Below are 26012 nucleotides of genomic sequence, written 5' to 3'. Positions count from 1 at the left end.
ATTCTTGGGTCTCTCTTCTTCCCCCTGCATCATTTCTTAATTCTTACCTTCAATATCACTAGTTCTTTCCACTAACTTATTGGTTCTGTTTTCTAGGCTCAACAGTTTACTCTGATCTCCTTAACTGCTTGCTTCATTTCCAGGAGTTCTGTTATGTTTGTTTTTAAAGTTTCGATCTCCTTAGAGAAATATTCATTTTGTTCATTGATTTGTTTTCTGAGTGCACTGAATTGCCTGTCAGTATTTTCTCACATCTAGTTGAGTATTTTCAGAACTGCAATGTTAAAATCTCTGTCATTTATATCACATAATTCCATTTGTTCCAGCCTACTTTCTGGGGATTTTTCATTATCTTTCTGGTCATTTTCGTTACTCTGGTTCTTCATGGTATTTTCTGTCCTCCTTTGTTTTTGCATTTATCTCTGAGGAGGTCTTCTACTATGCTTCAGTAGATGGCGTTGAATTGCACGATTCTTACCTCTGTGGCCTCACTTTTTTGAGCCTCTGTGGCTTCCATAAGATAGTACAAGTCTCTGCTGCTTGAGGGTGGAGTTTGTTTTGCCCCTACCAATGGGTACCCCTAACCTCCACAGTTCCAGCCAAAGCACCCCTCCTGGGGTTCAATCACAGAGGGAAACGCTCTTGGTTTATACATAATATGCTCCTGGAGCAACTCCAAGGGCAATGGGAGGTGAGTTTTGGGAATCTAATCAGCGGCAGGGCTCTGTGATTTCCTTTCTTTGTCTGAAACACCACCGCCAGGCCCAGCAGTGGGGAGCTGCTTGGGCGGGCATTTGCTGACTCTGTTCACTCTTGCTGCTTGCTGGCGTGACTCAGACCCTATTCGCAGCGTGCCCACAACTCGGTGTCCTCTCTTGCTACTCACAGGTTGCCTTGTGGTGCTGCCCCACACAGCTCTCTGTTCCTCCCAGCCTAAGGAAGTGCCTGCTACCACAGCCAGCTTTCTCCCCTTTCCTGGCCAGGCTGGGAGTTTCCAGCTGCACTGGAGACTCCCTGCGCTGCAGGGCTGTGTCTGTAGCCATATCTGTGCTTTCCTCACTTGTCTCCCCGTTATCCCAGGAAGCCCGCCTTTCCGTGTTTTAGTGTGCAGGTCTCAGGCATGCATCTGTGTTGAGCATGGACTTCTTTATTGAATTATAGATAGATGGTTAACTTGTTGAAATATCAGGGGAGTAGGAAGCGACACGCACTTACGTAGCCATTCCTCTGGCATCACTCATTTCGTCAAGAAATAACTTTTTGCCCAGCCGATTTGGCTCAGTCGTTGAGCGTGGACCTATGAACCAGGAGGTCATGGTTGGATTCCCAGTCAGGGCACATGCCTGGGTTGCCTGCTCAATCCCCAGTGGTGGGTGTGCAGGAGGCAGCTGATCGGTGATTATCTCTCATCATTGATGTTTCTATCTCCCTCTCACTTCCTCTCTCTGAAATCAATAAAAATATTTTTTTAAGAAAACAAAGAAAGAACTTTTTAAAAACAGTGCTCTCTACTTTGCATTCATCAGCTCTCTCTTTTGCTTTCCCCAACACCATCTCCAACCAGCCTAGACTCCATGATCCTTCATCTATCTTGCAAATAATCTAAACTTCCTCGCTCCTCTTTTTTTCTTTTTTTTAAGATATGTTTTTGTTGATTTCAGAGAGAAGAAGGGAGAGGGAGAGAGATAGAAATATCAATGATGAGAGAGAATCATCAATTATTGTCTGTGCCTCAAGCACACCCTCTCCTGGGGATCAAGCCCCCAACCTGGTCATGTGTCATGGCCTCCTGGTTCATAAATCTACGCTCAACCACTGAACCACACCAACCCTACCCTTGTGCCTCTTTTGAGCTGCTTCTGCTCCTACCTAGAGAAACTTCAACTCTGAAAGCATCCACATTGTCAGTATTCACCCAGAGGGCTTTTTCCTGTGGAAAATAATCACAAATGAGTAAATTAGTACCTCTATAAATCTGATTACTGCTCTCTACTGGGCCCTCACATTGCCAGCAAAACTTAGTACCTTTTTGTAATCACTTCAGTCATCAAATGGCCTAGCCATCTTATTTCAGAGAGAACTACAGTATATTTATTAGAAACTGCCTCAAAGCACTTATACTCTCTAAACCAATCTCATCCACAGTTTAGCCTTTTTCTGGTGGCCCAATAAAAATAGCATGAAAACAACATCAAAAAATTGCTTGTGCTCTAGCTCCTTAACTCCAGGCTTAAAACACTGATTTACCTCTTTATCTTCAACTTCTTCCTTAATAATGGATCCTTTCTGTTCACATTTAATTTTTAAGCTGACATTCTATATAGCATAATAATGTGTTAATATTCATAAATTAGCATGTAATTATGTTGCATATTTAGTAATTATGTTATGAACTCCTATTTTAAGAAAATTATGCTTGAATCCTACATCTTCTTTTTTTAAAATATATTTTATTGATTTTTTACAGAGAGGAAGGGAGAGAGATAGAGAGTCAGAAATATCAATCAGCTGCCTCCTGCACATCTCCTACTGGGGATGTGCCCGCAACCCAGGTACATGCCCTTGACTGGAATCGAACCTGAGACCTTTCAGTCCGCAGGCCAATGCTCTATCCACTGAGCCAAACCGGTTTTGGCTTGAATCCTACATCTTATCAGCTCCTACTTAGCTCTTTAACTGTCAAGATGATCTCCCTTTCACTTCTTAATGCATTTGATCTACTCCTTTTGGTAAGGTCACCAATGATCTCCAATGAGCCTCTTCAGTTTTCCTCTCTTGTTTGTTTTACAGAAGCATTCCATACGGTTGACCTCTTCCTTCTTAAAATACTCTTATCTTCCTGGATACTATATTCATATGGTTTTTCTCCTCCCCTCTCTAGCTACTGTTCCTCATTCTGTTTACTTGATTTCTCCACCACCCCATCTTGAAAGTGTGTTCCTCAGAGTTCTTTAGCTTTTTTCTCCTTTTTAAGCTGCATACTCTCTCTGGCAGCAACGCCTATGAAGAATTATTTTCAGATTCACATGTCTGGCACAATTCTCTTTTCTGAATCTAGATCTGACTTCTTGATACCTTTACTTGAAGGCCTCTCAAATTTTGAAGTAATCTCTACTTTTCTTCCAGTGGGCACCATCTACTAACATGAGTATGCCAGAAATCTGGAAGTCATTTCAACACTGTTTCTTTCAATTCTGCACCAGCATCACACCTATTACCAAGTTCTATCAATTCTTCCTAAATATATCTAATATCTATTTATTAAAAATGTTTAAATTATTTTGATGAGAGATATGTGTACATGAATGTGGGGTTTTTTTGTTGTTTTAACTGATTTTAGAGAGAGAGGAAGGGAAAGAGAGAGAGAAACATCCATGTGAGAGAGATACATTGGTGGGTTGTCTCCCGTACATACCCTAACCACAGATGGAACCCAAACCCTTTATATGTGCCCTGACCAGGAATCCAACTGTCAACCTTTCAGTGTACAGTATGACACTCAATCAACTGAGCCACCCACACTAGTTAGGGCCATGTATGTGTTTTAATTTAAATTCCTCAAAAAGGTTTATCATGAAAGACAATAGTCATGCTAACAGTCTTATTCCTTCCTACCTATATTCTGTTTTCAGTTTTGCTGATTTAGTATGGGAAAGGAGAAACAGTTTGTTCAACAAATATTTGAGCCCTTATTATAAAAGAGGTACTGTTGCAATTGCAGGGTAAGCAGCAGTGAGAAAAAGAAACCCAACCCTTATTAGAGTTTATATTTGAGAGATAAAGTAGTAAAATATGTAATATGCTAAGAAGATGCTTAAGTGCTTGGAGAAAAAGCCAGGAATGGGGATGGAGATAAGTGTATGGGCTGGAGGGGAATTGCTGCTTCCAATTTAAAATAGGTTAGGGCAGTGGTCGGCAAACTCATTAGTCAACAGAGCCAAATATCAACAGTACAACGATTGAAATTTCTTTTGAGAGCCAAATTTTTTAAACTTAAACTATATAGGTAGGTACATTGTTATTAACTTAATTAAGGTACTCCTAAGGCTTAGGAAGAGCCACACTCAAGGGGCCAAAGAGCCGTATGTGGCTCGCGAGCCGCAGTTTGCCAACCACGGGGTTAGGGAATCCTGGCCGGGTGGCTCAGTTGGAGCGTCGTCCCATGCAACAAAAGGTTGTGGGCTCGATCCCGGGTCAGGGAATGTACAGGAGGCAAAGGATAGATTCATACCAATGTCTGTCTTCTCTCTCTCTCTCTCTCTTCGTTCCTTTCTCTAAAATAATAAGCATATCCTCGGGTATGGGGTTTTAAAAAAAAAGACATAAAAAGCTGACATTTGAGAAATGACTCAAAAAGGCGATTGAATATTCAAGCAAAAGAATGTAGCTGTGCCCCACCGGTGTGGCTCAGTAGTTGAGCGTCGACCCATGAACCAGGAGGTCAGAGTTCAATTCCTGGTCAGGGCATATGCCCCAGTTGTGGGCTTGATCCCCAGAGGGGAGCATGCAAGAGGCAGCCAATTGATTCTCATGATTGATGTTTCTCTCTGTCTGTCTGTCTCTCTCTCTTCCTCTCCCTTCTTGTCTAAAATCAATTAAAAAACATTTAAAAAAGAAAAAGAAACTATAGCTGCAAAGCGTCTGAAGCAGGAGCGAACTTAGAATAGCTGGAGTGAAGTGAGTGGGGAAAGGATGGTAGCATTTGAGGTTAGAAAGGGAACATTGGGGGCAACTATAATGATTGTTATTTATCCTAAGGTGGGAGCAATTTTGGGGTTTTGAGGAGAGGAATGACAGTTTGACTTAATTTACAAGGAATCTTGGCTGCTGTGTTGAGAATAAACTATATAATAGGGCAAGAAGCAGGGCGGCTGGGTTGGAGGCCAGTGCACTAATCCAGAGTGGTTCTCCTGGCTCCCTGTCAGTTGGAACATGAGGCTTAGACTTCCAATACTGAATCTATTGCAGAGGCCTTCGTGGTGAGCCCTGTGGTGTGGTGGCCAGTGTGGTATCCTCAGCAGATTTGTCCTCTGGCCAAGGCTTTAATGCATGCATTCACACAGGTCAAAAATAAATAATAGGATACAGTGAAGTCTTCTTCTCATTGTCCCTCAGACTTACAGTTACCCTCTCCATGTTTCCAATTTTTGCTAGTACAAAGTGCTGTAATGAAGAACCTTCATGAATCATTTAATAAATGGTGAATTTATCTGTAAAACAAATCCAATAACTGGAAATTCTAGATAACGGGAGACATAGCTTTGTAATTCTAATATTCCTGTATCCCCCTCAATAGAGATATATAGCAATTTACACTTTAGCCAGTTTTTGAGGGTGTCTGTTACCCCATATTCACCAGTATGATGTTATCACACTTTTGAAAACTTTTGCCAGTCTTTTTGTTGTTGTTAATCCTCACCTGGGATATTTTTTTCATTGATTTTTAGAGAGAATGGAAGGGAGCGGGGAGAGAGAGAAGAGTTGATGTGAGACACACATCAATTGGTTACCTCCCACAAATGCCCTGACTGGGGCTGGGGATCAAGCCTGCAAGCATAGTATGTGCCCTTGACCAGGATTGAACCGCAACCCTTCCATATGCAGACCAAAGCTCTAACCACTGAGCACCCGGTCAGAGCTTGCCAGTCTTATAATTGAAAAATGTTACCTTGGTACCCTATGCATTTCATGTTGCGTGAGGTTGAACATTTTTTCATAAGTTATTAGTACTTCTTTTGTGTGAACTGCTTATAAATATTGCTTGATTTTTTTTTCTTCTTGGATGTTGGTCTTTTCTTAGTTATTTACAGGAGCTCTTTTTGTATTAGGGGGGAAAAGTGGGTTGTTGTTTTTATTGAATAATACCTGTACATAGTAATGAAAATGAAACAAAATAGTATATAGTCAGTCTGCTTCTCTTCCTTAAAGACAAATACTTTTGTTTATTTGTATTCTAGAAAGTGTTCCTCTCTAAATTGTGTGTGTGTGTGTGTGTGTGTGTGTGTGAGAGAGAGAGAGAGAGAGAGAGAGAGAGAGAGAGAGAGAGAAAGACCTTATATGAATAAGGAGACCTGTGTCCCCTTATTAATATATCATTAGGAAGAGCCTATATGAACTGTTGTTTACTTTGTTTATTTACCTGTTTATCAACTACAGACCTCCTGATATGAAGATATACTGTCTTAACCTCACACAGACACAGATTCACACATCATCGCTCTGTATCTTATTAATGTACTTACCGTAATACTTGGTTATAGCTAATATATATTACTTACTAAGTAAACATCATTTTGAATGAGCCAAGTAGTATAAATCCCATCTGTATTTTCTTTCTTACAAAATGTTATTCTTCCTGCCATTAAGAATTGCCTTAATTACATGTTGGTGACTTTAAAAGCTGAAAATAATAAACAATATTCTGCTATGATTTTATAAGAATTCTTCAGCACAGAGCCAAGTGGTATGCCTTCCCTACAGTTGTAATCATAAATACTGTACCTTGAAAAAAGATATTACTATGATCATGATTAAATGGATTGTCTTTCATAAATTCAAAACTCATCTCTTTTTAAGACTTTTCATTGCTTTGTTTTAGAGAGAGGAAGGAAGGGAGAGAGAAACATCGATGTGAGAGTAAAACATCTATCTGCCCACTGCACATCCCTTACCCAGGATCGAGCCCGCATCCTGGGCCTGGGCCCTGACCAGGAATCAAACCCGCAACCTTTCCTGGCAACAGGATGGCGCCCAACTAACTGCACCACACCAGCCATGAAAAAGCATCTACATTTTAGTTTGCTTCATGATTGGACCTTCTCCAGTTTTTAAATTGTTTTTCCATCTTTCTTTCATAGTCTCTATTACTTGGAATTTGTTCCATTCTTGAGTTCACAGATTTTCTAATCTAATTTAGCCCATTTTTTCTTGGACCATTATTTTCTCTACAGTTTTTTTTTTTGTTGGGTTGTTTTTCTTAGAGATTCTGAATGCTCTTCCTTTTTGCTTGTATTTGTTGCCTTTATCTTATAATAAAGATTTCCCTAACACTCAACCATACTATTTATTTAATTTAGTCTATGAAGTCTCTTTGTTTCCTAGAGACAGTTGTTCTATAACCCTCCACCATCCTGCTAAAATCCAAACATGTTGCTTTCAAGATCTTCAGCAAAGTAGTATCCTGGGATTTCTCTTCATTGCTCTTATAAGTTAGAATCACAGTTTCCTGGGTGGCATGTTTTCTGTTCCCTTGCTTATAGAATTCTTCCTTAGGGAGCTTTCTAAGAAAGTAAAGTTTCAAATAGTAAAGTTCCATCTTCTTTTTATTTAACAAGCCTTTAAAAATATAAAAACTGTTAAACATTCAAATCCAAAGAATTTTTGTGAGTTTATTTGAGCCAAATTGTCAGGAAGCAGAATCTCAAGGAATTAAGATAATGCTCCAGAGAATGATGGTTTTTCACCTAGTTTTATACATTTACATAAGTGGGTAGAAGATTGTTAATAATTAACATGATAACAACAATGAGGGAATTTATGGTCTCTGCCTTGGTGCATTGGTTGTGCCCTGAGGGGTCTAAAAAAGGGGAAGTTACAAGTTATCCTGACATTCCAAAGGTATGTTATCTTACAGGCAAAAGGACAATAGGCTCAGTTAAGATCAAAGTTGATCTTTGTCAGTGAAGATACAGGCCTAGGAAATGACTACCCACCATAACTGCTTTTAGTTAAAATTTTAATTTCAGACCATCCTTTTGTGTTTACTTTAGGTCTTTGAGTTTGCAAAACTGCCAAGCAGGCCTTCCCTGAGCTAGTCAGGTTAGTATGTGGCCCCTTTTTGTCCATAAAACCGTTCTTAGGTCAGTTGCTGATCCTTCATCTAACATGCAGTACTGCTAAATCCAATGTCAATCTGATTCTTTTTCTTTAAATATGATGTGTGTTTTTCTTCTCTGGAAACTTAGCACTACCTTTTGTGTTAAGAAATTTTATAATGACTTCTGTGGGTATGGGTCTTTTTTTTTTTTTTATCCAGTGTTATGCTGGGTAGTTCATGGACCTTTGATTTAAAGATTGTGTCTTTCCTTTAGCTTGTTCATTTATTATTTCTTAAATATTTTATTTGATGCAATCCACCATGTTCTTTTACTCAGATATGAACTGTTGAATCCATCCTTTGTGTCTTAGTCTTTTGTTTGTTTTTTTAATATATATATATTTTATTGATTTTTTAGAGAGAGAAGAAGGGAGAGAGAGAGAAACATGAATCACTTGCCTCCCATATGACAGGGAATCAAACTGAGCCACACCAGCCAGGGCTGTCTTAGTTTTTTCCTCATTTTCTTTCCTTATTCTGATTGTTAATCTCCTTCCTAAAGTAGACTTTATTCAAATATCTTAGAAGGCAGAAGAGTTAGTTGTCCTAGAGCTCTATACTAGTATGTGGCCAGGATTTATCTTCTGGCAAGGTTTGCTTTCAGGTAGTGATTTTTGTCCTCAAGATGTCTGAATTCCAGGGGGCTTTGTTCAAAGATGCCATTAGTTCCAGATCCCACTGATACCTGCAGAGAAGAGTCTTCCTTTTACTGTTTGTGTTTCTCAGGAGTTTGTTGCCTAATTATAGGTCATTCTAATTGCAACAGTGAGGCACAGGATTGGTCACTGCTTGTGCAGACAGACCTTAGAGTAGTTTTCCTGATTTCAAGCCTCCTTTTTACTCTGCCTTCTGTCACACCTGCTGCCTCAGAGTCTGAAGCATTTCAGAGCTCCAGGTGAGTAGCTCCTCCTACACGCTAGCACTCCGGGCCTGGTCCAGGCACCTTCTCTGCCCTTGGTCACCGTACTTATTCTGTTCTCATCAGTCTAGAAATTTGTTGGAAAAATACCTCACAGATTCCTCCCTGCCCAGTTCTATTTATATTATAAATATCATTTCACTCATTTATTAACATATTAATGTCTTTTAAAAAAGAAGGTAAACATTTGTAGACATTTGTAGTTGGTTTACCATCTTAAAGCGGAAATCTGTTTGCCTCTAGTGCAGTGGTTTTCAACCTTGGCTGCACATTAGAATCACCTGGGAATCTTTTTAAAATCCTGATTTCTGGCCTCATCCTCCGAAATTCTGTTTCTTTGTGACTAATGTTGGGGCCACACATTAGTACAAAGAAACAGAATTTCCGGAGGATGGGGCCAGAAATCAGGATTTTAAAAAGATTCCAGGTGATTCTAATGTGCAGCCAAGGTTGAGAACCACTGCTCTATTGTGAATCACCTTTAACTCTTGATGGTACTACTACCTCCTCATTGGTCACCATCTATACTACACTCCTCCAAATCATTGTGTGTGCAGTAGCCAAAATGAACCTTTGGGAACACAAATCTGATTGTCAAATCATACATGTCTTAAGACATCTAATATGGTGGCCTCAAGAAATGGTGTCCTATTGGAAATTGTATCACTGCAACTATGGTCTGATATGGATGTGATCATGGTGTCAAACAGCAAGACCTGTACTCACAAGAGGCAGCCCCTGAGCAGGGCCTCTTCTCTCCTTAAGGCCTCAGTCCTGGTCTAGGCCTCTGAGCCACAGATCTAAAAATAAGTCACAGGGCTGTGAGCTAGCAGGGCAACTGCACACCGGCAGTTGCTAACTGCTGTGGCTAACTGCTGTTCAGCAGTAGTGAATCCACATGTCCAGCACTGCCACTGCTGTGGACAGCCTGGAGATCCAGCTCAGCTTCCAATTAGGATTCACAACTACCCATAATCTGGCACTGGGCTTATATCTAGGTTGGGAATGATTAGAATCCCAGGCCTAGTCTCTACAAGTGTCTAAAGGCTTCTTAACAAAGCAAGAAATGCCATGCCAACCCATACTTAGAATAACCTCTCCCTGGTAGTGTCCATGTGTCTCGATTCCAGACTGTCAATGGATTTGCTCTGCAGCTTTCATCATCCTAGGTCATGACTTCTGCTCAAATCATACCTAGTGTCTGGGCCAGCTTTTCTCTCCCAGCTGCTACTTGGTTTAAATATGAAAATCCTGGAGTCTTCTGACTTCCATTGAACTGAGATGGAACTCTCCTGGTGTCTCTCTGTAGTGCCATCAGAAGATAGCTGCTTTCTCTACCCAGGAATGGAAAGGAGCTGTCAGACATGCTCGTTTCTGCATTACCCCAACTTGAACTTCTCATTTAACTTAAGGAGTCAGGGAGGGAAGTATAAAACTAAACATGAGTAAGTGCAAGTAATGTCTGCCACAGCCAACTTTGGGAAAGGACAGCCAGAGGACCTGGCAATGATAAGCCCACAGAGATTTAGTGAAAAGCCTGGCAATACCCCAATTGCTGGCATGAGCCCCAGGGTGCCTTCAGCAGTAGACTGGCATCTTTTCACATTTGGTCTCCTAACAAACACCAACACCAAATGAACAAACAGCGTGTGCACACATTCTTCAGCCTTTTCAAAAGAAAGGAGATTAAAGGAAAACCTCAGCAAATTAGAAATAAATGGAAATCTTACTAATCTAATAAAAGATGTACAGCCAACATTATATGTACTGGTGAAATATTGAACTCTTTCCTCTTGAGACTGGTGTCAAATCTACAAACTAATAAGTGAACTATTAGAGAAAGGGGAAAAAATATGCAAGACATCTATACTGAAAATATTTCTGAGAAAAAAATAAGAGCATATCTTCAGGACCTTGGACTAGGCAAAGAGGACACAAAAAGTGATAACTATAAAAGACAAAATATTGATAAATGACTTCATTAAGACAAAATTTGTTTATCAAAAGACATTAAGAGAATGAAAATGGGAGCCACAGCCTGGGAGAAGATATTTGCATTATGTAATATTAGTCATCAAAGAGCTCATAATCCAGAATATATAGAGAGCTTAAAAATCAGTTTTTTAGCCCAACCCGCATGGCTCGGTGGTTGGGCATCGACCTATGAACCAGGAGGTTGGGGTTCGATTCCCAGTCAGGGCACATGCCCAGGTTGATCCCCACACTGGGCTTGATCCCCAGTGTGGGGCGTGTAGGAGGCAACTGATCCATGGTTCTCTCTCATCATTGATGTTTCTCTCTCTCCTTTCCTCTCTGAAATCAATAAAGACACATTTTTTAAAAAATCAGTTTTTTAAAGAAAAAGGATCAACAATTGAATTTTTTTATCTTTAACACAAGAGGATATTGAAAACTCTAATAAACATATGAAAGGTTCTTGACACTTTATCCTCAAGAAAATGCAAATTAAAACCACAAAGCAATGCCATTCTACCCCCACAAAAGTGACTGAAACTTTTTTTTAATATATATTTTTATTGATTTTAGAGAGGAAGGGAGAGGGAGAGAGTGACAGAAACATCGGTGATGAGAATCACCTGTCAGCTGCCTTCTGCACGCTCCCTACCAGGACAGCAACCAGGGCATGCGCCCATGACCAGAATGGAACTGGGGACCCTTCAGTCCATAGGCTGACGTTCTATCCACTGAGTCAAACCGGTTTGGGCGTGACTGAAACTTTTTAAAAGACTATGATGTGAAGTGTGGGTGAGAAAGTGGAAGAACTGGGATGTAAAATGGTGGAAGTGTAAACAGGTACAGTCACTTTGGGAAACAAATGGGCAATATATACTAAAGCTAAATATATTTCTGACGCAGCAGTTTCCCTGTTGGGTACATACCCAATAGAAGTGATTGGCTTATGTCCACCAAAAGACTTGTACAAGAATGTGCATAGTAATCATAATAGCCAAAACCTGGAAATAATTTCGAATGTCCGACAACAGTAGAATCAATAGATAGTGGTATATTTATCAATGGAATACAAGAGAAAATAAAAACTTGCTCCACACAATATAAGTGAATCTCTGACAATATGATGAGTGAATGAAGCCAGACACAAAAGAGTATATTCTGTATGATTTCATTTACATGAAACTCAAAATTGGCAAAACTAACCTACGGGGAGAGATGAAATAGTAATCATCTTTGGGGGAGGTTGGGCCTGCTAAATAAAGTATTTTATATCTTGACTAGAGGCCCAGTGCACAAAAATTTGTGCACTCGGGGGGGGGGGGGGTCTCTCAGCCCGGCCTGTGCCCTCTTGAGGTCTGGGACCCCTCGGGGGATTGGGCCTAAGCTGGCAGTCAGACATCCCTCTGGCAGCCCGGCAGCCCTCGGGGGATGTCAGACATCCCTCTGGCAGCCCGGGAGCCCTCGGGGGATGTCCACTTGCCAGCGGGGAGCAGCCCTAAGCTGCAGTCAGACATCCTTAGCACTGCTGAGAAGGCGGGAGAGGCTCCCACCACCACCGCTGTGCTGGCAGCCGTCAGCCTGGCTTGTGGCTGAGCAGAGCTCCCACTGTAGGAGCGCCCTGACCACCAGGGGGCAGCTCCTGCATTGAGCGTCTGGACCCTGGTGGTCAGTGTGTGTCATAGTGACCAGTCATTCCCAGTCGTTCTGCTGTTAGGGTCAATTTGCATATTACCCTTTTATTATATAGGATAGAGGCCTGGTGCACAGGTGGGGGCCGGCTGGTTTGCCCTGAAGGGTGTCCTGGATCAGGTGGGGGTCCTGCTGGGGTGCCTGGCCAGCCTGGGTGAGGGGCTGAGGGCTGTTTTCAGGCTGGCCATGCCCACCGGCTGGATGCAGGTATCTGGGATTTATTTATCTTCTATAATTGAAACTTGTAGCCTTGAGCAGAGCCCAGGTCCGGCCAGGGCAGGTGGGAACCTTGGCTTCCTCCATTGCTGGGAGCAACCCAATCCTCCTGCTCACTCCAGCTCCGTGTCCGCCGCCATCTTTGTGACTGAGTGAGGGAGTGACAGAGTGAGGGATTGATGGTTAATTTGCATATTACTCTTTTTTTAAAAAAAAATATATTTTATTGATTTTTTACAGAGAGGAAGGGAGAGGGATAGAGAGCTAGAAACATTGATGAGAGAGAAACATCAATCAGCTGCCTCCCACACACTCCCCACTGGGGATGTGCCCGCAACCAAGGTACGTGCCCTTGACCGGAATCGAACCTGGGACCCTTCAGTCCGCAGGCCGACGCTCTATCCACTGAGCCAAACCGGTCAGGGCAATTTGCATATTACTCTTTTATTAGATAGGATTGGGTGGTGGGGATAGTATGTATGTATACATAAGTGATCATTTGAACTGTGTACTTAAGATTTGAGTGTTTTGTTAAATGTCAATATAAAAGATACATGGAAGGGGGCCTTGATTTTCCCCATTGCTCTGCCCCTCTGATACCACACACAGGCCCCTGAATGCCTTTCTAACTCCCTCTGCTTCTGTCCTCCCACCCCAGTGCTATGGAAACACAAATTTTTGCATCAAACTCTTCAGTAATTTTGTGTCTCTTAAGAAATAGTTCTATCCTTCCCATCCTGCCTTGTATGATGTATTCCCTGGAGAACTCCCCTAGCCTTCCCTGGATGCCTAAAATGAGCCAAATCCTTTCTTCAGGGCTTTTGCACAGGCAGTTTTACCACAGGTCTTCCCCTCCCCCCCTCCCCCCCCCCCCACCAAAAAACAAAAAAACAAAAAAGCAACTGCTTCTCATTCTTCAAATGTCAATTTAATCATTCCCTTTTCAGGGATGCCTTCCAGAATGCTTTAAGTTTTCCTTGCAATAGTCTTCTAGCACTCTTACATTTTCTTCACTCAACATGTCCCAATTGTGCTTGCATGTTTATGTTATGATTATCTTTGTCTTTTTGTTTGTTTAAATGTCTTCCCCACCAAGTGAGTTTAGGATCACTTTTATCTTATTCACCACTTCATCCCCAGTACTCAGCACAGTGCCTGGCCCTTAGTAAGTGCTCAGAAATTTATTAAATAAAGGAGGAAGTCACTTAGTGAATGCTTGATGTTTGCTATATACAGCACCAGGTGCTGGAAATACAATTGAGTATGAGATGGATATCTAACCTCATAGTCCAGAAGAAGCAAAAACATATTTGTGAGATAAATACTATAACTGGGAAAGTACAGAGTTGGGGATTTCAGAGAAGGCTTCCTGGAAGAGGAGTCCCATGAGGTCATGCTTTCAAACAACTTAGAGCCCCCCAACCTTCAGAGAACAGACTAGTTGCCAGAAGGGAGGAGGGTTGAAGGACTGGGTGAAAAAAGTGAAGGGATTGAGAAGTACAGATTGGTAATTACAAAATAGTCACAGGGATGTAAATAAAGTACAGCATAGGAAATGTCAATAACCCTATATAATAAAAGGGTAATATGCAAATTGACCCTAATGGCAGAACGACCGCTCAACCAGTCACTATGAGGCGCACTGACCACCTCTTGGTCCTGTTCCCCGGCTGGCAGGCTCCAATCACCCAATGGCAAACAGGGAACTGGGGTGGGGGGCAGGACCAGGGAGCGGGCAGAATGGCTGACCTCTCGGTTCCTCCCCCCAGCCGGCAAACAGGGAACCAGGGGTGGGTGGCGGTGGGGTGTGAGGCCGGCTGCAGGCAGCTGGGGAAGGTGGCCCTGATCACAGGACAGGCCTAGGGACCGTACTCACGCACGAATTTGTGTGCCAGGCCCCTAGTATTATAATAAAAATATGGTGTCCAGTGGAACACTTTGTAAAGTATATGATTGTCTAACCACTATGATGTATGCCTGAAACTAACACAAAATAATATTAAATGTAAACTGTAATTGGGAAAGCAATTTTTTTTAAATACATTCCATTGATTTTTCACAGAGAGGAAAGGAGAGGGATAGAGAGTTAGAAACATCGATGAGAGCGAAACATCGATCAGCTGCCTCCTTCACACCCCCCACTGGGGATGTGCCCGCAACCAAGGTACATGCCCTTGACCGGAATCAAACCTGAAACCCTTCAGTCCACAGGCCAACGCTCTATCCACCGAGCCAAACCGGTCAGGGCGGGAAAGCAATTTTAATGTAAAAAATAAAAAGGCCTTGTCCCAGTAGCTCAGTTGGTTAGAGCGTCATCTCAATACCCCAAGGTTGTGGGTTTGATCCCCAGTCAAAGCACATATAATAATCAACCAATGAACCCTGGCTGGTTTGGCTCAGTGGATAGAGCATTAGCCTGCGGATTGAAGGGTCCAGGTTCGCTTCTAGTCAAGAGCACATGCCTGGGTTGTGGGTTCAATCCCCAGTAGGGGGTGTGCAGGAGGCAACCAATCAATGATTCTCATCATTGATGTTTCTATCTCACCCTCTCCCTTCCTCTCTGAAATCAATAAAAATATATTTTTTAAAAAAGAAGAATCAACCAATGAATGTATAAATAAGTGGAAAAACAAATCAATGTTTCTCCTCTCTAAAGTCAATAAAAATTTAAAAAAAACAACCCTCCAACCAAAGTCCTGTCTGGGAGTGGGCCAAACCTATGACATCTTCTGGACTTGGTTCATTCAGGGTTTCTCCATATATTTTTAAGGCCACCTGGCTCCCTTTCAATAAAACTAGTGTCCTTGGTAATTCTTTTATTTTATTGTTTTAATATATTTTTATTGATTTCAGAGAGGAAGGGAGAGGGAGGGAAAGATAGAAATATCGATGATGAGAGAGATTCATTGATTGGCTGCCTCTTGCATGTCCCTACTGGGGGTCCAGCCTAAAACCTGGGCATGTGCCCTTGACTGGAATCGAACCCAGGACCCTTCAGTCTGCAGGCTAACACTCTATCCACTTAGCCAAACCGGCTAGGGCCTTGGTGATTCTTTTTTTTTTTTTTTTTTTATTGATCCTTTTACAGAGAGGAAGGGAGAGGGTTAGAGAATTAGAAACATGGATGAGAGAGAAACATCGATCAGCTGCCTCCTGCACACCCCCCACTGGGGATGTGCCCGCAACCAAAGTACATGCCCTTGACCAGAATCGAACCTGGGACCCCTCAGTCCGCAGGCCAATCCTCTATCCACTGAGCCAAACTGGTTACGGCCTTGGTGCTTCTTTTAAGTGTTGACTGGAGAAGCTCAGAGCTAAGGCAAGTCAAAGGTGGCTTTTGGTTTCATTAGCTCCCTCTTAGATCCTCATTATCTTAGAACCGGGTGGTGTTACAGGCTCACTTGTTGCACTGTACAGTGATCACAGTTCATTATTTTCACTTTAACAGCATTTTTCATGGATTGAAACCATTGTAAGTTAAAAGCCAAATTTTAGTTGATAAACTCAGCCTTTCCTCAAGTATTTCTAGTAACTTGGCTTTAAAATGTTATTTAGCCCTAACCGTTTGGCTCAGTGGATAGCGCGTCGGCCTGCGGACTAAAGGGTCCCAGGTTCAATTCCGGTCAAGGGCATGTACCTTGGTTGTGGGCACATCCGCAGTGGGGGGTGTGCAGGAGACAGCTGATTGATGTTTCTCTCTCATCGATGTTTCTAGCTCTCTATCCCTTTCCCTTCCTCTCTGTAAAAAATCAATAAAATATATATATTTTTTTAAAATGTTACTTAGTTCTGCCCAGCTTTGCCCCTAAATGGAAGATATGAGTATTTGGTAGCTCTGTGGGGTCAGGGTTAGAGTTTAGGTTAGGCACAACATGGGCAGTGAGAAGGCTAGAGGTCTGGGCCCTGGGCCCTGAGCCCATCTCTCTGGAGTGAGTCGGGGGAGAAACCCCTTTGACCACTCACCACTTACACACGCTGTTCTCTCACCTGGCTAGAACACCAGGTTTCCAAATTCCACAAGGGAGGCAGCCAGCTGTTTGATGAAGGGAAATTCTTGTGTGTGGTCCTGCCATACAGCACCTACGTCAAACATGAGTAGCACAGATCTCTTAGGGAGGGAGTCCAAGCTCTGGGACCGTACAAGGTTGCACAAGTCACCAACCAATGCCACCAGAAACAGCTCGTGGCACTTTACTCCTCCTGCTTGCTAGCAATTGAAGATCCAATTGGAATGCTAACCAAACTGTAATAGTGACAAGCACATATAAAAATCTCAGATTTGAACCATATGGCAACGTCAGAGTTGTTGGGTTGGAGGACTGGCACTTTGTGTTGAAGAAGTGAAGACCCAGCCCCTGAGGCCCTCCTTCCCACTGTGCCCAGAGTGGGCAGCAGGGCGGCAGTCTGTAAGTTACTCCCAGGCATCAGGACTACTGCCAAGGAAAGCCATCCAGAGACCACAGTGCTTTTTATGGTTGGGGCTAATAAAGCCCCTCTTGTTTCTGAGACAAAGTGTTGGAAGTATTACATTTTGATAATCAAAAGGAAAGTCTACTCACACTCAAAACTGACAGAGATCTCTCATGCCCCTCTATCTTGGCCCCTGGAGAATTTGCAGATCTGAGAGATTCAAGTCCAAACTCTTTACAAGGCGACAGAGTTGACTCTGCAAACTATCCTTCCACAATCCTTGGGAGACACATTTTGCTAGACCAAGACCACAGCATAGACACTGAGCTAGGGTGGTGCCCATGGCCAGTTCCACATACTAGAATCTGAGGACAGCAGGGCCTTGGCTCTTGGCTTTGAAATAAGACTGGAGGTGCCCTTGGCTTTCAGGGTAGCTTGACTTCAAGGCCACAGCCCCTATGGCTCTACCAACAGCAGAACCTTGCCTCGTTACCTCCCCAGTACACTTTTCCTTCCTTTTCTGGTCATAAACTCTTGGACCCCTGACTGTCTAGGGGGCCTGGAAAATATCCCTCTCCACCTTCATAGCTGATAAATGGTGGGCAGAGCCTCCAACGTGGTCCCTAGTGCATCTGGCAGCTCATACATCCAGGAACCTGTGCTTCATCAAGCTCTGGAAAGCCCTCAGGGAGTCCCCTGGCAGCCCCTCCTCCTGTATCTTACGTGTTCCCTAAGGTGGTACCAGGCATCCTGTCCTGGTTCTAAGGGAAGGAGCCTGAAGTCCTGCAGTCCAACCCACACATCAGATCTCCCAGGCTCCTGGCCAGCCAAAACCCTCAAAACAATCAAAGGCAACCTGGATCTTAAAAGTAGGGGTGAGACAGAAGCTGATGTGCCTGGCAAGGTCCTCTTGGCCACAGCACAACCATTTCCAGCCAATGGAGGGTGGAATGAAGAAAGGATAACAGGATGCTCAGATGGTTACATTCAAAGGAGCCCATCTCTAGACCCTGTGGGCTCCAGGCAGTCTGAAGACTGAGTTTGCTCTTCAGCACATGACCCACTCTGCCCTCACCCCCTTCCCTGCCGGCCACACCACCCAAACTAGACTGGACTGATCTTACCCCAGCCTTTTCATACTAAGCAGACAGCCAGCTGCTCTGTGTACAGAACGTCTGGCCAACCCTCTCCAGACTTTCTTCCAAATCCTGTGGATTCTGGAATGCAGCTACTCCTCCTGGGCTCTCAGCCCATCTTCCAGCTTCCACACTCTGCCTAAGGGAGACTGATAAGGTAAAATAAAAAATTTTACTCTCTCTAAACTCAAGACCATTGTCCCTGCCCCTCTCCCCCAAGAACACTTGGCTGTGAAAACTCCTTCCCTGAAGGTTCTTTCAGACAGGCCGACTAAAAAGTAACGTGTTAAAGCCCAGCCTGGAAGCCCTGGCTTTTACATCCATGAAGGGTGCACAGCCAACAGTAGGAACTTTGCCTACTTAAGAAAACCAGTTCTCTAATCCCTCATGAACCCCTCTAGAGATGTTTGTATTCTTCAGCCCTTCTGACATTAGAAATGTGAAGCCCTCATGAAAGCTAGCCATAGCAAATCTGCTTTTATTTTCTCATGCCAAGGTCAAGGTGCATCTTGGGCCCATCTCACTAACTCAGGGCTCTTCAGTCACTGAGGAGCTTCTGATACCTCGTTCTGCTCTCTTCTCACCAGCAGTAACCCCCAAGACTCTCATCCCTTCCACAGGATCTGGCTCCAATTCTGCCTCTAACCAGATACACAGGGTGCTGGGTGGATTCAGGGAGACCCTGTCCCTGGCCTGGCCCTTCTTGGCCTCCTAAGTAGCAAATTGAGGTGTTGGTCTGGTGATCTCTAGAGCACCATGTCATCCCTGTGTGCATGTTGAGGCTTCAATCATAAACTTCTCTGGAGAGCTGGAGGATCACAGCTTGTCCCTGAAGACAAGGGCTCCAGAAGGGCCCAACCCCATCTCTAGACCCTGTGGGCTCCAACCTCTTTTCTTGGCACTCTAAAAAGAGAGCTTGGAATAGAGGTGACATAAAGTGACAAGTGTCTCAAACCTGTGTGGTGGGCACATGGGTGTTTTTTCCTCCTCCTTCTCTATATAAATGTGTGTTTGATGAATGAACACAAATAGTTCAAATCTTTATGAGGTGGGTATGATAACTGCAGAGGAGTCACAAAGAGGACTTGATAAGTCCACAGTACAAGATGTCCTCAGGTAAGCTTGAGGGGTTAGGGCTCCACAGAGGCCACCCAAGGTTGGCAATGTTCACACTGAGCTCAAATAAGAACTGTGCGTATGGCTGAATGGTTCTTTGAACCTCCTGGCCCTGGATTGAAGTCTACAGAAGGGGCCCAGATGGTGCCAGCACGAGTGGTTTCTAGAACTTTACTCTGCAACCATCATGTTTAGACTGAAGTGAGCAGCGGTGGTTGGGAATGTGGATCAGAGCCTGCCACATGGGAAGGGGGCCTCTTTAAAGTCCCATCCGGCAGTTAGCCAGTGCCTCTAGGCATGGGACACTGGAGGCTTCTGGGGCCTGGAATAGGAGCTAGGACCTTCAAATATAAGACAGGCTTGTCCTGAGACTGCAGGAGCCACAGTTGGTCCACTCAGAAGCCAGCCATCATCATCTCTGGTCCCTTTTCCAGCCTACGTAAGACGGACACCAGCACCCAGAAACACTTCCTCCAGCCCAGATGTTCTCTTTCATATCACATCCCTCCTCCCATAGCTTGGGTTCCACAGCCCATCATGTCAGTAATACTCTTACCCCTTCTCTGTCTTTCAACCCCCAGATAAATCCTTGCTCCACCTTCTTCACTTTTACCTGAAAGCTGCTGGGGCAAGCCACTCAATAGAAAGAGGGTTCTATTCTGAATTAATGATTATCAACCTGAAATAGATCCTAATTTAGAAATTCTACCACATTTCTCCTGTCAACTCACCTTTCTGCTTTCAGACCCTTTTCACTCTCCTCACACCTCTGTTCCCAAGTGCCCCTCACTCTTTGCTGCAGCCTGAGGTAAATCCATTGCCAAGCATTTTGTTTTATTTTTTACTGACTTGAAAGAGAGAGACATCGATTTGCTGTTCCACCTATTTATGCATACAATCCTACCCTATCCGGATGAGGTTCTAACCAACCGAGGAATAAGCAACCCAGCCAGGGCTTATCAAGCTTTTTAGATCCCCCTACAGCCTTTTCAGAATCTTACAAGATGAACCAGAGCATATCTCTCCTGTATACTTATTCTCTTTTTGTCAGTCATATCTTCCTGACATGAAAACATGTTTTAGTCTTTTCCTCCTTAAAAAACCAACCACCAAATAGCCTCTCCTCAATCTATACCCACTTGCAGCTCCTACCCACAGTTCAATGACCACCTAAGCCCCAGTCGCATCCCTAGCACTCTCCCCAGTGCCTACTTAGTACTTCCTTTTTGATGTCATGTTCACAATGGCAGCCATGGCCTTTTTTCCCATCTTCCACCCTTCCATCTTCTTCAGGGGCTTCCCACCAATGTGTCAGCAATACAATGATTAGTTCCAGAAACCAGAAGAAATTGAGGATTCCCTCCTCTTCCTGACCCTCCATATCTGTTTAATCATTGACTTTATTCCCCATTGCCACTACCACAGTCTGTGAGTGGCTTTCAAAGTGCGGTTCAGATACCCACTCGTATAAGAAGGCAATCTTCTGGGAAACAGGAAGAAACTCTTAGAACTCTTTTTTTAAATTGAATTTTAGAAAGAGGAAGAAATGGAGAGAGAGAGAAATATCTATGTGAGAGAGAACATAGATTGGCTGCCCCCTGCATGCTTCTGCATGAATGCCCCCTACTGGGGATGGAGCCCACAACCCAGGCATATGCCCTGACCAGAAGAACCAGCAACCTTTTGGTGCACAGGGTGATGCCCAACCAACTGAGCTGTTGGTTGATTCTTGTATGTGCCCTGACAGGATCGAACCTGCAACCTTGGCATATCTAACCAACTGAGCTACCCAGCCAGGGCCTAAAACTTATATATACTGTTGTTTTTTTCTTTGAAAATTCTTTTTACTATTATGTATGTTTCATAATGTAAATAGCATATTAGTGCATATATATATAATTTATAAATAAAATCTAGGTGATAGTCAAACTTTTATCTATAGATTTTCAAGAACAAAAAAAATAATATGGAGGTTCTGGTCTAAATCAGGATCACCTTTTGCTTGGATAATCAAAATAGCCTCCTGACTGGTCTCTACATCTATTGACTGACAGACTGTGGTAAAATATACCATTATACACACACACACACACACACACACACACACACTAGTAGCCCGGTGCATGAAATTCGTGCACATTGAAAGAGAATTAATTAGAGGAATGTAATTTGGACTCACTATCTAATATCAATAATATGTGAGCTTGAGGCAGTCCACGTTTCTGAAATTCAATGACATGAACTTTAGCTATTATTTTGCCAAATAAATGGAATTTACAGATATCATTTAAAAGAGCATTCAGCTTGCCGAAACCGGTTTGGCTCAGTGGATAGAGCGTCGGCCTGCGGACTCAAGGGTCCTAGGTTCGATTCCGATCAAGGGCATGTACCTGGGTTGCGGGCACATCCCCAGTAGGAGATGTGCAGGAGGCAGCTGATCGATGTTTCTCTCTCATCGATGTTTCTAACTCTCTATCTCTCTCCCTTCCTCTCTGTAAAAAAATCAATAAAATATATTTATAAAAAATAAAAGAGCATTCAGCTTAATATTAAAAACTCTGGCTACCAAGTCAGGTCTGTTTTCAACTTTTTGCCAGCATTGTAAATTATTTGCAATATCTGCCCATTTGGGGTTGCATGTCATGGTTATGAATAAATCGGGCTTGCCATACTTCGTTACAATTGCCATAGCATCCTGATATCGCTGCTGCATATTTCTGGGACTACCCTCAAAAGATGATGGAAGTATTATGATTTTACCAATCGGCACATTGTCATTTTCAGATCTAGATTTGAGATAATCCATCAAACAACTATATTTTTCAACTCTCAACTTAGATTGGTTTGCTTTGATGAAATTTATCTGATTGGCGTCCATTTTTTAATATGAATCCATGATAAACTGTTGAGTTAATTTTCCTGCATTTAAAATAGGATTGAACGTGTCCCGCACAGAGAGATGAAATCCATAATACTGTATTTGTGTGACTCGTGTCCTTACATTTTGTCTAGTATTATTGTTGATGACACTGTTGTCTCTGAGTCTTAATGCAATATCTGCTCCCCAGCCTTTTTCACCGTGTGGGAAAAGAATAGGATATGTCATTGCATCTCATGTAGGAAACAGGATATTGATTTGTTTCATTTTAGTGGCATTTGGATTATTGGGATCTGGTTTACAATGAATGAGCAAGTCCCTTTCAAAAGGAGGTTCTCCATCTTCGTTTCTGAATATGACAGCAACCTTGGTTACATGGGGAGAATTATATCTACCTGGGTCACTGTTACGATCATATTTAATTGCCATTGTTACTTCTGTGGGAGCAATACCTTTTGCTGCTGCTTCAGGTTGGGCTTCCTTTTCTACCTCATGTAGCATCTTGTACGATTTTATTAATTCATTTATTTCATGCATGAGGTTGTTGATGTTGATCATGAGTCTTTCTGAGCAACCTTGGTTTTCTGGCATTGCTAATCTTTTACTTGTAGCTTTGGCTGTATCCAAAATATAGAGTTGAGCAAACTTCTGAGAAACAACATCCGAAGGATTGTAAGTTCCAGTATGGTGATAAACTTGTCCGTGTATTCTAAAACAGTATGGCCCATATCCTGATGACGATTCAATATTTGCACCCATGGAAGCAAAAGCAAAAGAACTATTTATGGAAGGAATATTTTCCATGAAATTTTTACTGTCAGAATCTTGATTTGTCATTAATCTTTTTAAATATGCTGGGTAATCTGGAAAATGTATATCATTTGGACAGACTTTCCCTTTGCTACAACATCAAGTAAATTTCCCATCGGTTGGTTTCTCATCAGAGAAATTTAGTGATAGGCAAAATTCACATCTACAGTCATTCCACCACAACTATGTTCGAGAATTGCATCCTCATGTACTCCATTTTCACTGAGAAGGCAGTTCCTACCAGTATTGGTAGTACTTGTTGATGACTGTTCTCTAGACATATTCTGTCGTCGCCACCGCCTTCTTTCAAATTCAAAGGCACGTTGGTCTTTAGACATTTTCTGTTGATGACGCCAGTGTTTTTCGGCATCAGAGCGACGTTTTTCCAGTAGCTGGTCTTCAGATACATTCTGTCACAGGCACCGCTTTCTTTCAAGATCAGACGCACACTGCTCTGCAGACATTTTCTGTCAATAACGCCGGCATCTTTCGGCTGCAGAGCAATGTTGTATCAACAGTTGTTCTTTAGACATAGTCCCACCTCTCTACTGTCACGGTCTGAGATGCAGGTGAATGAGAGTCCTGGCTGTCAGGCCGCTGAGAGCTGTCTGACCAAAGGCTGATTCTGGCTGATTCTGTGGGGGTGGGACTTCCTCCTCCCTGCTGTCAGTTTCCACAGCTGTGATGAGGAAGCTGGGGTGACAGAGGGAGCTGCACTCTCCAAGCTGCCCTCTCTCTCTCGCTCTGCTCTATGTCCACTAGTCTCCTGCTCTGCCAAGTCCTCCAAACCTCCTGCTCTCCGCCTGCTCTCCCACTCTGCTCTCCACTGGCAAGGTCCCAGGAGCCCGTGGGTGTGGCTAGGTATGAGTGGCCTCACCTCCCGGGACCGACAATGGTCTCGGGAGCCTGAGGCCGCCGTCGCCTCCTGGGGCACTTGACACCTGTGTATGCAAATTAACCACCATCTTTATCAGGTTAATTTGCATACTCACTCTGATTGGCTGGTGACTGTAGCAGAGGGATGGTTAATTTGCATGTTTCTCTTTTATTATATAGGATATATATATATATATATATATACACACACACACACACACACACACACACACACTAGTGGTCTGGTGCATGAAGTTTGTTCACATTAAAAGGGGATTAATTAGAGGAAATATTTTAATATTGCTATTTGCTTGTTCTCTATAATAGAAGTGTCAGAGATGTAAGAAAATTAGTAAAATGTATATGAAAATCTTCCTCCTGTCAGAGTCAGGGGCGTGCTGCGGGACCCAGAGTCAAGTCCCCGCACACCGGTGGTGCCTCAAAATCACTCAAGACCCAGACCCAGCCGGCCCCACCCCTGTCAAGCCCACTGGGCGGGGAGGGGGTGCAGCCTCAGGTCCCCCAGCCTGGCGCTGGGGCAGGGGGCGCGGCCTGAGGTCCCCTGTCAGGCCCCACCAGGCAGGGGGTATGCAGCCTCAGGTCCCTGCTGATTGCTTGTTAAGGCTCATTACGGGAACTCGGCCTCCGCTGTGGGCACAGCCATCTTGTGTTACGGAATCCCTGCCTCCTCCGCTGTGGGTGCAGCAGCCATCTTAATTGTTACAGCATGATGGTCAATTTGCATATTCTCTTTATTAGATAAGATATTCATTGATTTCAGAGCGGCATAGAGAAAGAGAGAGACATCAATGCTGAGAGAGAATCATTGATTGGCTGCCTCCCTCACCCCCCCTAATGGGGATCAAGCCCGCAACCTGGTCATGTGCCCTTGACCAGAATTGAACCTGGGACCCTCCAGTCCCCAGGCTGACGCTCTATCCACTGAGCCAAATCAGCCAGGGCCATTATAACCATTTTGAAATGTATAGTTTTGCGGCATTAAGTACATTCACATTATTTTGCAACCATCACCATGTTGATCTCCAGAACTTTTTCATCTTCCCAACCTGAAACTCTGTATCCATTAAATACAAACTCCCTTGCTTGCTTCTGCAGCACATATATTAAAATTGGAATGATACAGAGAAGACTAGCATGGCCCCTGTGCAAGAATGACACACAAATTCATGAAGCATTCCATATTTAAAAATAAATAAAATAAACACAAGCTCCCTATGCTTCCCTACCCTGGCAACTACCATTCTATTGTTCTGTCTATATAAACTTGACTATTCTGGGTTCCTCATATAAGTGGAATTATAGAATATTTGTTTGTTTGTTTTTGTGACTGGCTTATTTCGCCTGTTTATGTCTTCAGAGTTTATTGATTTGTAGCATATGTCAGAATGTCCTTTTTTTAAGTCTGAATAATATTCTGTTGTATGGATATACCAAATTTTGTTTATCCATTCACCCATCGGTGGACACTTGGGTTGTTTCTACGTTTTTGATTATGAATAATACTGTGAAAAATCTACATGCACTCTTGCCTCCCACAATATAGCCCACATAATCCCTTTAAATCCACAAGTATGGTAAAATCGCCTCTTGCTTAAGAGTCAGTTTTCCAATGCTTTCAGGTAAGACCTCACCACCCTAGTTTCTTGAATACAAAGCCCTTGAAGACACCTGCTGCTTCTCTTGCGGAAATGGCCTTTTCTTCCAGCTTCTCCAAGTTTTTCTTTTCTTCTGTTTCTTCTTCTTTCCTTTAAGACTTCAACTCTTGCTCATTTCCTGGGCGAAGAATTTCTTGATCACCCGCCTTCTCTAGGTCAGGGGACGCTCTCCTCCCTCTTCCACTTTCCCCTCCTACCACTTGTCACAATTGGCACTAGGTCATCACGCATATTTGTGACAATTTTGTTGTTTCCATCATTAGAGAGTAAACCTATGAGGGTGAGGGAATTACCCGGTCCTACAGTGCCCGTCAGGTCCTGGCATCTAGTCAGCGCTCAATACTTCAGTAATCAATTAACAATAATAAATCTCTGGAGGAAGCAGCTGACCCCCTCCTCTCCCGGAGCCCGAGCCACAGTGCAGGACTGGGTTTGC

The 26012-nt window shown here is 43.2% G+C and overlaps 1 protein-coding gene and 1 non-coding gene across 3 annotated transcripts in view; both read left to right on the top strand.

Annotated features, from left to right (window-relative positions):
- The window catches only part of LSM14A (LSM14A, mRNA processing body assembly factor), a 146699-nt gene that overhangs the window by 83580 nt on the left and 37107 nt on the right, over nucleotides 1-26012 (top strand). The window contains exon 11 of one of the 2 annotated variants that reach the window (XM_023759862.1): nucleotides 6157-6560. The exons of the other annotated variant lie outside the window; for it this stretch is intronic. The gene's annotated coding sequence lies outside the window, so the exon portion shown is untranslated. Of the gene's footprint in view, nucleotides 1-6156; nucleotides 6561-26012 lie in introns of those variants that run through there. 2 annotated transcript variants of the gene reach the window in all.
- Nucleotides 25005-25107, top strand: LOC111827440. Its single transcript, XR_002831020.1, has one exon. It is a non-coding gene; the product is annotated as a U6 spliceosomal RNA (small nuclear RNA).

Source organism: Myotis lucifugus, unplaced genomic scaffold, assembly GCF_000147115.1.
Source record: "Myotis lucifugus unplaced genomic scaffold, Myoluc2.0 scaffold_164, whole genome shotgun sequence".
NCBI classification, from domain to species: Eukaryota; Metazoa; Chordata; class Mammalia; order Chiroptera; family Vespertilionidae; genus Myotis; species Myotis lucifugus.
This window is presented reverse-complemented; position numbering and strand designations above follow the sequence as displayed.